Source organism: Cibotium barometz, chromosome 57 (genome assembly GCF_041138505.1).
Source record: "Cibotium barometz isolate CiBa-2024 chromosome 57, ASM4113850v1, whole genome shotgun sequence".
In the NCBI taxonomy this organism is placed as follows: Eukaryota; Viridiplantae; Streptophyta; class Polypodiopsida; order Cyatheales; family Cibotiaceae; genus Cibotium; species Cibotium barometz.
In genome coordinates, this window is record NC_141102.1 from 10,002,673 (window position 1) to 10,014,934 (window position 12,262).

General features: G+C 38.4%; 1 pseudogene; it reads left to right on the forward strand.

The window, feature by feature from the left end:
- Positions 1-510: 510 nt before the first annotated feature.
- Positions 511-1,281, forward strand: LOC147606406 (calmodulin-like protein 2; annotated as a pseudogene).
- The last annotated feature ends 10,981 nt before the right edge of the window (positions 1,282-12,262 follow it).

Genomic DNA, 12,262 nt, shown 5'->3' on the forward strand with positions numbered 1-12,262 from the left:
CATGGTAAAGGGAGGTTGTGGGTTCGAACCTACCCAATGACATTTCATTTCCGCAACAAAATTCTGTCGATAGGCACTAGCCCCAGTGGTAACCCTCCCGGGCCTCTCAAATGGAGGTCGTGGGTTCTAATCTACCCAATGACATTTCATTTCACTAACTATTCTCTGAAAAAAAGAAAGAAAGAAAGAAAAAGGTGCCGCCTAAAATATGGAGAAAAAAAAGAAGCCAGTAATAACATGGTCTAGATATGAGACTAAAATTGGTGTCTGCTATCCGGACAACTACTTGGAGAGACCGCTATTCCGTGACTACGTGCACTTACGTAGCGTGCATGCTTTCCGTCATCTCGGCAACAATCCATGAAGGGAAGCTGCATGGAAGCTACACCATGAAAGAGATTTTACGTGTGATGTGCCATTTTGTCTTCTGCGATAATTGACGCCACTTTTCTGAAAGCCTGAATGCTTGGCTTGGCCCACTTTGGTGCAGCTTAGAGCTTAGATCTAGCCATGACTGCAGCCTGTGTCAATGCGCCGGTTGGTAACCTTGCACCATTGCTCATGGTGGAGCAGGAGGAGGCCGCCTTGCCACATCTCGATGTGGTGAGGCACTATGACTGTGTGGTAAGCCCCCGGTCACCTGCTGCTAAGGCGGCGATCTCGCCTCGCTCTGATGCAAACAGCGAGGATTCACCCAGCTCTAGCACAGGCCCTGGCTCTGTGCATAGCGAGGGTGCCGTGAAGGCGAGCATCCAAGAAGCTTCTTACAGTAGAGTCGAGGTACCTGAGAGGCAAGCCCTGCAGAGAGTTTTCAATACGTTCGATGAGAACGGCGACGGGAGAGTGAGCATCCAAGAGCTGGGGAGAATCTTCGAGCAGCTGGGAATCTCCAAGACCCAGGAATCCATCGAGTCCCTGCTGGCCGATTCTACCATCAAGTCCCAGGGCCACGTGGACGAGGAGGAGTTCGTACTGCTGTACGAGTCTGCTTGCGGCAGCGTGGAGCAATTCGACGAAGAAGGCAGCACGTCTGATCTGCATGGCGACATGGACCGGGATCTCCGGGCCGCCTTCCACGTGTTCGACAAGGATCGAAACGGCTTCATCTCGCCTGCAGAGCTCCAGTCCGTGCTGTGCTGCCTGGGCGCGCGAGCTGCAGGCTTGCGTGAAGATGATCGCGCGGGTGAAAGAGAACGGCGACGGTCAAATCGACTTGTTCGAGTTCAAGAAATTGCTCGGCGTGGAGGAAGATCCAATGACTATTGCCACTTATTGAAGCCAATTTCTATCGTTGTAGAGTGATTGTATACAGTTTTTTTAAAAAAAATCTTTGTGCTAGTGTGCGTGTGTACTTTTTCATGTGGCAGTCAACAGCTAGTAGGTTTTGAACCCAGTACCGCATGCATGGGACTTCAACACCTTATAGTTAGGCTGTGTCTTCATTGGCTTGTATATTGTATCTTATAAACAATCACCACTGGGTGATGTATGTGAAAGTGTATATCATCTTGCATATTTGAAATAAAATGAGTCGCCAAATGTGAAGTGATGTAGCTTGTCCTATTTAATAGCTTTAGTCCGAGAGTTTATAACATTTTTGAAGTCTTATAAAAATGAGGATATATTAATTGTATAAAAAGTGTGTATCCTCTTACATATTTGAAATAAGAAGAGTTGCCAAATGTGAAGTCATGTGGCTTGTCCTATTTAATAGCTATAGTTCTAGAGTTTATAACATTATCAAAGTCTTATAAAAATTATGATATGTAGAGTGTTAAACAGTGAAACGGTGGGAGTTTAGAAAGTGATATATTTGGACCTTGTGTATAACTAATGATAAGTTTCTAATATAACTATTTTATCTTCAAAAAAAGAGAATAGCAACACCTATTTTTAATGACCACTTGTTAGCATTGCTCCATCCTTTACAAGGGGTAAGGCTAGATGCACCTAATTTTACATAGCTTTAACTCGGTGTTGACTAGGGAAAAGGAGTATTTTGTGTTGTGCATGTAAGGTTTTGTGCATGTAAGGTTTACACATTGTTAATTAGGCATCCAATAGGAAAAAGGAGTGGTTTGTGTTGTTTATGTGAGTTGGAACTGGGACTTCGAAATGTGTGCCAAAAATTAGGCGTTAATTAGGAAAAATTATTGTTTTAGGTTATGTGTGCAAGGTTTACATATTGCTAATTAGGTGTCGAGTAGAAAAAAGTAGTTACTCAAGCCAATTCGCACGTGAGAGTGGTGTATTTGAAAGTGATTGTATTGCGTATCATATGACAATTATGAAATAAGTGCAGTTGGCCAATTATACTAAATAGCTATTGTCCTAGAGTTTATAACATTTTGGAAGTCTTATAATGATGATATGCTAATTGTATACAATAGTAAGACCTATTGCAAATAACCACTTGTTAGCATTGCAATAGTAAGACCTATTGCAAATAACCACTTGTTAGCATTGCTCCTTCCTTTACAAACCACGTAAGGCTATATGCACGAGGATGCACCTAATTTTACATAGTTTTAACTCATTGTTGACTAGGGAAAATAAGTGTCTGGTGTTTTGTGTAGAAGGTTTACACATTGTTAATTAGGCATCGAGTAGGGTGCCACATCAAACTAGAAAATAAATTATTTTCTTCTTCAAAACCTTTAGTGAAGACAAACTTATATCACATTTTTCACGATGTCACCTTCTTCTTTCTTGTAGTGATATAATTAACAATCATCTAGATATTCAAGATGATGAGTAAACGCAAAACACAATTGCACAATGAATCAAACAATTAAATATTTGCCATAAGTGTAACTAAGCATTCAAATAAGTACTCTCATAAGCCTTTGCACACAATACATATATCATTACAAAACCCAAAAACAAAGAGTCTACTCTATTTGACATGTTTATTCGAAATGACTCGAGATCTTATTCCTAAGCTACCCCTAGAATAAGGTAATGATTGAGGAATAAGCTAATGAGCTATAAAATCCTTAAGTTAGCACCTAGCACACTTAGTGGGAAGTCCACCCCATAGAAAAAAGTCAAACCCACATAGTTACGAGAGGGTTACCTTCAGGATATGTAACTATATATCTGAAATATCCTAGTCCTAATTTATCTAATGAATGTTTTAAAGCTACATCAATAACATGAGCTAAAGGATGTTAATGGGCCTATATATATAAATTTATGCAACTAAGTAACATGAAAAACATTTTCTCTACTCCAAAATCGTCGACTTTGAATTGCCAGGATACTTAATATGAAGCCAATCTGGATCATCACTCTAGCCATGTAGTCAAGTAACAATGCCACGACAATGTGCATGTGTGTAGGATCAAGTACTAGTATCTGATAGAATCTTCATGAGGACAAGGTGATAGTCAAACTTGAGGGTCTCTTTGGAGTTCTTGTATGTGGCTGATCATTGTCCTACTAAAATGTGTCACTATCAATTAAACTATGTGCCAAATAGGTGGAAATGATAAAGTATGGGCAGGAAGAGTTTCCATTATATATTGTATAAAGTCACAACAATTTCTAATTTCTCTCTCCAACACCTTCATAGACTCCTTTTGTAGGTTTTAACATGTTTCCTCAAAATTGTATTCTCCTCCTCATGTGCCTTAACTTCTTTACTATGAGTATTTTGAAGATCTCTAAGCTGATATTCATACTAATCCTTGCTCACTACTACTTCGAGCTCATTCGATGTAATGGATATCTTCTTTAAGAGATTAATCTTCCTAGCATCTAGAGCTTGCACTACTCCTCCAATATTTCCACATTATTATATTAGCCATTTTCAATGCAATGTTAACCCATTTGGGGTCAACAGGAGTTGCCAGTATAATTCCACTATAATTCTATATCATTTAGTATCCACATAGGTTAATCTAGGCTTAAAATGTATCATTTACATTACATTAAGAATTCGGAAGCATTTTAGTGAAAATTTTATTCTTTTTTATATTTTTTACACAGATGTTGGTGGCCAATCAGCCCATTTGGCTGTCGCCCAGATCGCTACTGGACTGACTGTTGTGCAACAAACTGGGCCTCCTTGTTTTCTAACAAACTTGTAATAGCTTCTTGATGAGAGGGTAGTACCCGTGGTTGTAAAAGAAAAAGGGGAACTAGTCGGATAAGGGGATAGAAGAGTTAGAGTAGACTTGGTCTACCTGGTTGAGACTGTAGGGGAGGAGTGCATTTATGTATGGATAGAAAAGACTCATGATGGGTCTACTTGGTCCCAAGGGAGAGGAATAGTACGGAATAGGGGAACAAGAGAGTTGAGTGACCAATTCATGAGCAAAGTTTGTGCTAAGGCAGTGTACTATAATACTGAAGAATGGATTAGCCTTTGTCTTACTGTTGTTTCTCTCTATTCATCTCTGTCTATTTAGTGTTCAATCTTGGGCTAAATTTGGTTTTGTTTGGATGTGGAATGTTGAGATGTCAAGCTCAACATGAGCTAACACTCATGAGAAGCCTACATGACCGTTCGACATTTACATCACTAGTGGGTTTGGTAGCTGGCACTAACATATCTTCGCCAGAGATTCTACAGCTGGACTACACCGACTAGTCCACACCTACCCGCTCCTCTTGGTGTGTTCACATTATGGACCACTTGTATATACTCTATTATGTATTTTAGTCACTAATTTCTTTGTAGACCTCTTTTTTTGTGTGAAAAAGAAGAAGAAGAATTTTCAGCCTCTCACCTTGTGTATTCTATTCTAGGGTTTGTGTGAGTGTGTGTGCTTGCAAGAGCTCAAGCTCTCTTCTCTCTTATATCTTTTCATGGTATCAGAGCTTGGTTCATGCTAAGGGCTGAGTGGCAAGCAAGAGAAGCACATGAAGCGGTATGAGGGTAAGAGCTTCATCTACTCTTCCCCCTTTGTGTTGGCTACTATACCCTTGTCGGGAGCTCTTTGGGAGGCACCGGTAAACAAACTATGATTGAGGAGCTTTCTTCCTAGGAGTAGAGCTATAGGACAACTACATCGTCCATTGGACATAATGTTTTGGGCTGAAAACGTGTTTCGAGTGCATCTGGACCTTCATTTTTTAGTTTGTGGGCGTTCACCCCTCACAGGCACTGTGGGTAAGTTTCGATTCTCTGTAAAACTCTATTTTTGAAACTGTAGGAAGGGCGATTGGTTGTGCAGACACTGTGTGTACTACAAAGACATCTTAAAGTTACCATTGTGCAAACACTGTGTGTACTACAAAGACATCTTAAAGTTACCATTGGGTGTATGTATGCAAATTGAGGTCATTGGTTGTGGCAGGTTGGTGCAATATAGTAGTGCTGTAGAAAATACAACAGTTTGTGCAGGTTAAATAAGAGTACTATTGTATTTGGTAAATTTGTGTTTCAGACAAGATATCAAATGATGGAATAAACCAAATTGTTGCAGAGAAGCTTGAGAAGAACAACTTCCATGCTTGGAGGTTTATATTGATAAATTTTCTAATGGGAAAAGGTTATTGGGAGAGGACTACATTGAAGGTGAACATGAGGAGGCATCAAAGATACCGGAGATTAATCCAATTACTGCCTAGATGTAAAAAAATTCAAGGATTGGAATCAAGGAGCAAGGAAAGTCATGTATTGGCTTTCTATTAGTATACAGGAAACCATGATTGGGCATATAAAGGATGCCAATTCATCTAAGGAGGCATGGGACACCTTGGTGAAGCTGTATGTAACCAAAACCAAGGTACGAAAGATTCAATTAAAGAATGAGCTTCATACTATGAAGAAAAAAAATATGTCTCTGAATGATTATGCCTTGAAGATCAAGGGTATTGTGGAATCCCTTGCACCAATTGGTGTTTCTGTTGATGATGATGATAAGATGGAAGTGTGTCTACATGGTCTCGGGCCACAATACAAGGCATTCAAGATGTCTATTCAAACTCAGGAGAACATTCCCAACTTCACAGATTTGGTGTCAATGCTGATCATTGAAGAGAAGAATTTGGGTGAAGATCAACAGTATTCACAAAACAAAAATAGTTCAGAGCAGTAGTCCTTCTACATAAGTGTAGGTAGAGGAAGAGGTAGAGGTCATGGACGTGGCCAAGGTGGTGGGGCCAAATAGGTAATCAGAATTATATGGTCAACAACAGCAAACAGTCCCAGGATTCGCAATAACACACAGGTGGAAGAGGCCAGTTTAGGGATAGGGGAAGTCAAAGAGGTTGTGATAATTGGAAAAGGTAGCATAATGATACATGAGAATTATTTTACTGTGGTAAGCCTAGACATGTGCAGGCAAAGTGCTATAAGAAGCAGAGTGACATGAGAAATGAAAAAAGTGCAACACGATAACTATGCGTCCTCTAGCAGAAATAATGAGGATAATGAGAGGTTCTTTGTTATGCAACATGTAGTTAATGATGTGCCAGGAAATGATGTAGCAGCATGTAAGGATGATGTATGGTATGTTGATTCAGGTGCTTCGAATCACATGACAAGTCAAAGTGAGTGGTTCAAGGAAATGAAGAGTCTTGAAAGACTAGGTTTTGTTTAAACAGGGGATGACACTACTCATCCGATTTCCCATGTTGGATATGTGCAATTGTCTGTGCAAGATGGTAAGGTAGAGTACCTTTAAATGTACTTGATGAACATCCAAAGATTACAAAGAATCTGCTCTCAGTTGGCTAGATGATTGTGCAGGGTTTGCAGGTTCGGTTTAAACCTGATGGTGGCTATTATGTAGAAGACTTTAAAGATAAGTGTAGGTTGGTTGCAAAAGGCAGCAGAGTGGGCAAAATGTTTACATTGAATGTAAATATGCCTGAGGTAAGTGTTGCAATGTTTGCAAATGGTTTAGGAGTTGTTACAGATATATACATTTGGCACAAGAGAATTGGGCATGTAAATGTGCAAAGAATGAAGTATATGTAAACTAAATAAATTGTGATAGAGCTACCTAAGTTTAAGGTTGAAGGTATGCAAAAAGTATGTAAAGCATGTCAATTTGGAAGCAAACAAAGCATGTATTTCCACATGACAGAAATGTGAGCAGGAATGTACTAGATATTGTGCATTCATATGTATGGAGTTGCGCAAAGACTATGTTTATGGGTGGATATAGGTACTACATAATATTCATTGATGATCACATGCGAAGAGTGTGGGTGTATTTCATGAAGGAGAAGAGTGAATTGTTCACTCATTTTCAAAATTTTAGAGTAAAGGCTGAAAAACAAATTGGGAAGCATGTGAAGTGCATAAGATCAGATGGAGGGGGATAATACTTATCCAATGAGTTCTCTTAATTCTTATGAAAGAATGGCATTCAGAGACAATTTACATGTAGATACACTCCATAGAAAATGGAGTTGTTGAGTGGAAAAATAGGCACATTGCAGAGATAGCATGAGCGTTGATGGTAGAGAAGAATATGCCACATAGCTATTGGGATGAGGCTATGTCTACAACAATTTATATCATGAACAAGACTCCTACTGTAGCCATACATGATGTAATGCTGCCAGAGAAAAGTTTACTGCCAAGAAACCTGATTTGTCTCACTTAAAAGTTTTTGGGTGTAGTGCATATGTGCATGTGCCAGATGAGTTACATACTAAGCTAGATCCAAAGGCAGAAAAATGTGTATTCCCTTAAGTAAAAGGGATATAGATACTATAATCCTATTACACGTGAATTGACATTGACGAAGGCATTCTTCACATCCATTTGAAATATATTCCATCCACGAGAAGTAGCCATAGATATCACAGACCTAACTATAGCCATCTTAGCCAATGGGCTAAATGTCTCATCATAATCCAAACCATGTGTCTGCGCATATCCTTTTGAAACCAACCTTGCTTTATACCTCTCTATTGAACAATCTGATTTACACTTCACTTTGTAAACCCATTTATAGCTAATCGCATTCTTGCCATCTGGCAAATCTACCAAATCCCATGTGTCATTATGCACCAAGGCATCCATCTCCTCATCCATGTTGAAATATACAAGTGAATAGGGTGTGTGAGGGAACAAGCCCTTGGTTAGAGGCTGTAAAAGAGGAGATGTAAATGTGAAAGAACCTGTGAAAAGGTGAGAAGAATCTACTGGGAGATATTCAGGGAAAAGAGAAGAGGTGGAGAGAATCAGGCAAGAGGTGGAGATATTCTGGGAGTGAATCATGGAGAAATCAATGGGATTTGATGCTTGATGTAAACTCTATAAATTGAGGAATAGCCCTAATGAGAATTTGCTGGTTTTTGAGTATCCATGCCTACATTAATCTATTTATTAATTACCCACTAATTACATCTTAATTATTTGCTAATCACTTTGTTAATGATGTTGATTCTAGTGTTTGATCCACCATAGCTCATCATTATGCTCAAATTTCAACATGGTATCAGAGCCGTGCCTAGAATCCATCAGGTTTATGAGCTCATTAGTTAATTAATTAGGATTAGTAGATAATTAGTAAATAATTATCTACTAACTCAACATGGTATCAGAGCCGTGCCTAGAATCCATCAGGTTTATGAGCTCATTAGTTAATTAATTAGGATTAGTAGATAGTTAGTAAATAATCAAAATTTTAGTTAGTTTTCACTTCACCCCTTCACCCCCAGCCAGTGGAGGACTCCATTCGCACAATGTGCTTTAAAATGGCCCTAGGGCCATTCTACTATCCATAATGTGCTTGATAGAATGGCCCTAGTGGCATTCCATGCCCATTTATTCTAAATCAAAACATCCGCATTTTTTCTACATTAAACATCAATCGGCATGGAAGACTAGGGCCATTCCACCATGCACAATGTAATTGATAGAATGGCTCTAAGGCCATTCTTCCATGCCCACTTGTGCTACATTAAAACAATAATCTGTCTCACCACATAATGGCCCTAGCGCCATTCTATACCCCCTTATGCCGACTATTGGTGCTTGGTAGAATGGTCCCACATCCATTATCTACCCCTAGCATGTATAAAATATTAATATTTTGTGGTAGAATGGCCTTAGGGCCATTATATACCCCTTTGTTTGTGGTAGAATGGCCCTAGGTCCATTCATGCCAACTTGTGCTAAATTAAAACATCAATTTGCATGGTAGATTGGCCTAAGGGCCATTCTATACCCCATTGTGCATGTTAGAATAATGAACCTGGTGCCATTCTACCATGCACAATGTGTCTCATTACCCTACCATGCACAATGTGTCTCATAGAATGGCCCTATCTACCATGCCCACTTGTCATACATTAAATGGCCCTTGGGCAATTCTACCATAAACAAGAGGGTGTAAAATGGCCCTACGGCCATTCTACCATGCATATTCTTGATATATTATGCATGCAGGAAGTAGAGAATTGCCCTAGGACCATTCTACCATTTGTACTATAATAAAACAATAATCTATCTGTAGAATGTCCCTACTACGACTGCTCTATACCCCAGTGTGCCAACTATTGGTACATGGTATAATGGTCCAAAGGCCATTCTCTACCCCCATGCATGGAAAATAAAGAATGTGCATGGTAGAATGGCCATAGTTCCACTCTATACCCATTTTTCATGCTAGAATGGCATCAAGGAATGGCTCTAGGTCCATTCTATCATCCATAATGTGCTTGGTGGAATGGCCCTAGGGCCATTCTGTACCTCCTTATGCCAACTATTGGTGCATGGTATAATGGTCCCAGTAGGGCCATTCTCTACCTCTAGCATGCATGGAAAATAACATTATGCATGGTAAAATGTCCTTAGGGCCATTCTATACCCCCCTAGGGCCATACTACCATGAACAGGGGGTAGGGGGTATAGAATGGCCCTAGGGATCATTCTACTATGCCCACTTGTGCTACATTAAAACATCAATCTGGGTAGTAGAATGGCCTTGGGGCCATTTTATACCCCCTTATGCCAACTATTAGTGCATGGTAGAATTTTCTCAGGGCCATTCTCTACCCCTTGCATGCATAAGTACCCCCTTGTACCTACCAAATATTGGTGCATGGTAGAACTATCCTCAAAAATCTTTGCACATTCTCATTAGCATGTCATGTTCTACAAGCTAACAACATTTATTCTGATAACAACCAATAGTGGAAACCCCTTGCACTGACTCAATTGACACATAAAAATTAGAATTTGGTGGTTCTCTTTTCTTTGGAATTCTATTTATGAAAGCTTAGCTCCTTTTTTTTAAAGTTGGGTCATCATTAACCAACCACTAGAAACTCACGAGTGATCTATTCTCCATCAACCTACATGGCCTCGGAGGTTATATAGCATTGTAATGGACTCTTGTCTAACATTGTAATCTATTTAATGGGCCACTTATTAAGCTGATGCTATCCACCTCAAGTATAGTTCCTCTTGATGTACTCTCATGTGTCCTTTCAATAGCCACACTCACACAATCCTCACCAAGTTTCTCAAAATTGACACAGTTATCTAGAAACACATACAAGATCAAACCCTTATACATCATCTGGGTCTTTCTCTCATCCCATAAGAGGACCTTTTGTTCTTCCAAGATTCTCAAATTTTGAGGTCATTATTTAGAGATGTTACTCGTATATTGCATCCACAATTGGAGATTCTATAAGATCCATTTTCTTGTTTTCATTTTCAAAAGACCCTCCAAAATTCAGAGAGTCACCAAAAGGCCTTAACAACATCTTCAGCCAATGGATGTCACTCCTGAAGATTGCACCTCTTATCTCTCTTGTATCCATTGTGTAGGGAAGGTATGGTCCACATCATTCACACACTTCTCCATAAACATAGACACATTCCCTTGCCCAATCTCTGCAAAAAAAAAAGAATCTATTCTAGACATGAAACCTATGATTAATATAAGGAAGATTATGAAATTCTTCTTCAAGCAGCTATCTAAATGGAAGAGTTATGCATACATGCTTTTCAAAGAAAAGATATCCATCATGGTATGAATAATTATAAATAAGAAAATAATAATTAGAGTGCACTTTCAACCATGCGTCATGAAAATTAGGATCATCACCATATGAATCATGCATAGCATCAAAGGAATCATGCAAATCAAGAACTGAAATATTTACAATAGAAGGACGTCTACTTAATGCATCATCTATAACATTTTCTTTTCCAAGCTGATATTTAATGAAAGGAAGAAAACTTTGAATAAATGATGCCCATTTAATGTGATGATCAGAAATCAAAGGTTCGAAAAATAGATGTTTTATACTTTGAAGATCACTTTTAAATGAGAAACTTAAAACCCATTAAATAATTTTTCCATGTAAAAAGTGCATGGACAATAGAGAAAGAAGTTCTTTATCATCAGTGCTATACTTAGTTTTAGAGAGTTTGAGCTTACTATTCTCTCATATGCAAGAGGTTTGCCATCCTACATAGGGATGTACCAATACCCAATCCACTGGCATCAATGTGACAATAAGGAAGAAAGGTTTTAAAAAATCACACAATTAAAGGACTCAAACATGTGTCAAATATGCTTAAGCATGTCAAAGGATTTTTGTTGGTGATAAAAAGCAGTCTACTTTCTAAGAAGCATAGTCAAAGGTAAAGTAATTTAAAAAATGCAAAGAAAATTTCTATAATAACTGCAAAGACCTAGAAAAGAATGAACCTTAGTAACATTCTCTGGAATAGGCCAAATCTGAATAGTCTGAACCTTCTTGGGATCTACTTAAATGTGACCTAAATATTTTATTTTCTTTTGGGAGAAAGAGCTTTTCTTAGCATTAACAAACAATTGGCTTTCTTTTGAAAGTTTGAAAAACAAATGCTAAATGTTGTTTGTGCTCTTCATTTTAAAAATAAGAGTGTCATTAAAGAAATAATAACAAAATGTTGGTATTACAAGAAAATGTGATTCATCATTCTACTAAATCTGGTAGGTGCATTGGTAAGATCAAAAGGCATAACAAGAAACTTACAATGACTTGATTGAGTTCAAAATGCAGTCTTATAAACATGAGAAGTATGCATATGAACTTAATGATATCTAGATTTTAAATCAATCTTGCTAAACACACATGTACCACAAAACTTATCTAACAAAACATCAACACAAGGAAAAGGATACCTATTTTTAACAATTATCTTATTTAATGCTCTATAGTCAATGCACATATGATAGGTTTTGTTATTTTTCTCAACTAAAAGTATTGGAGCACCAAAAAAGGAACTACTAGGTCATATGAGGCCACTATCTAAGAGTTCTTCAATTTGGCGTTGAATTTCTTATTGTTA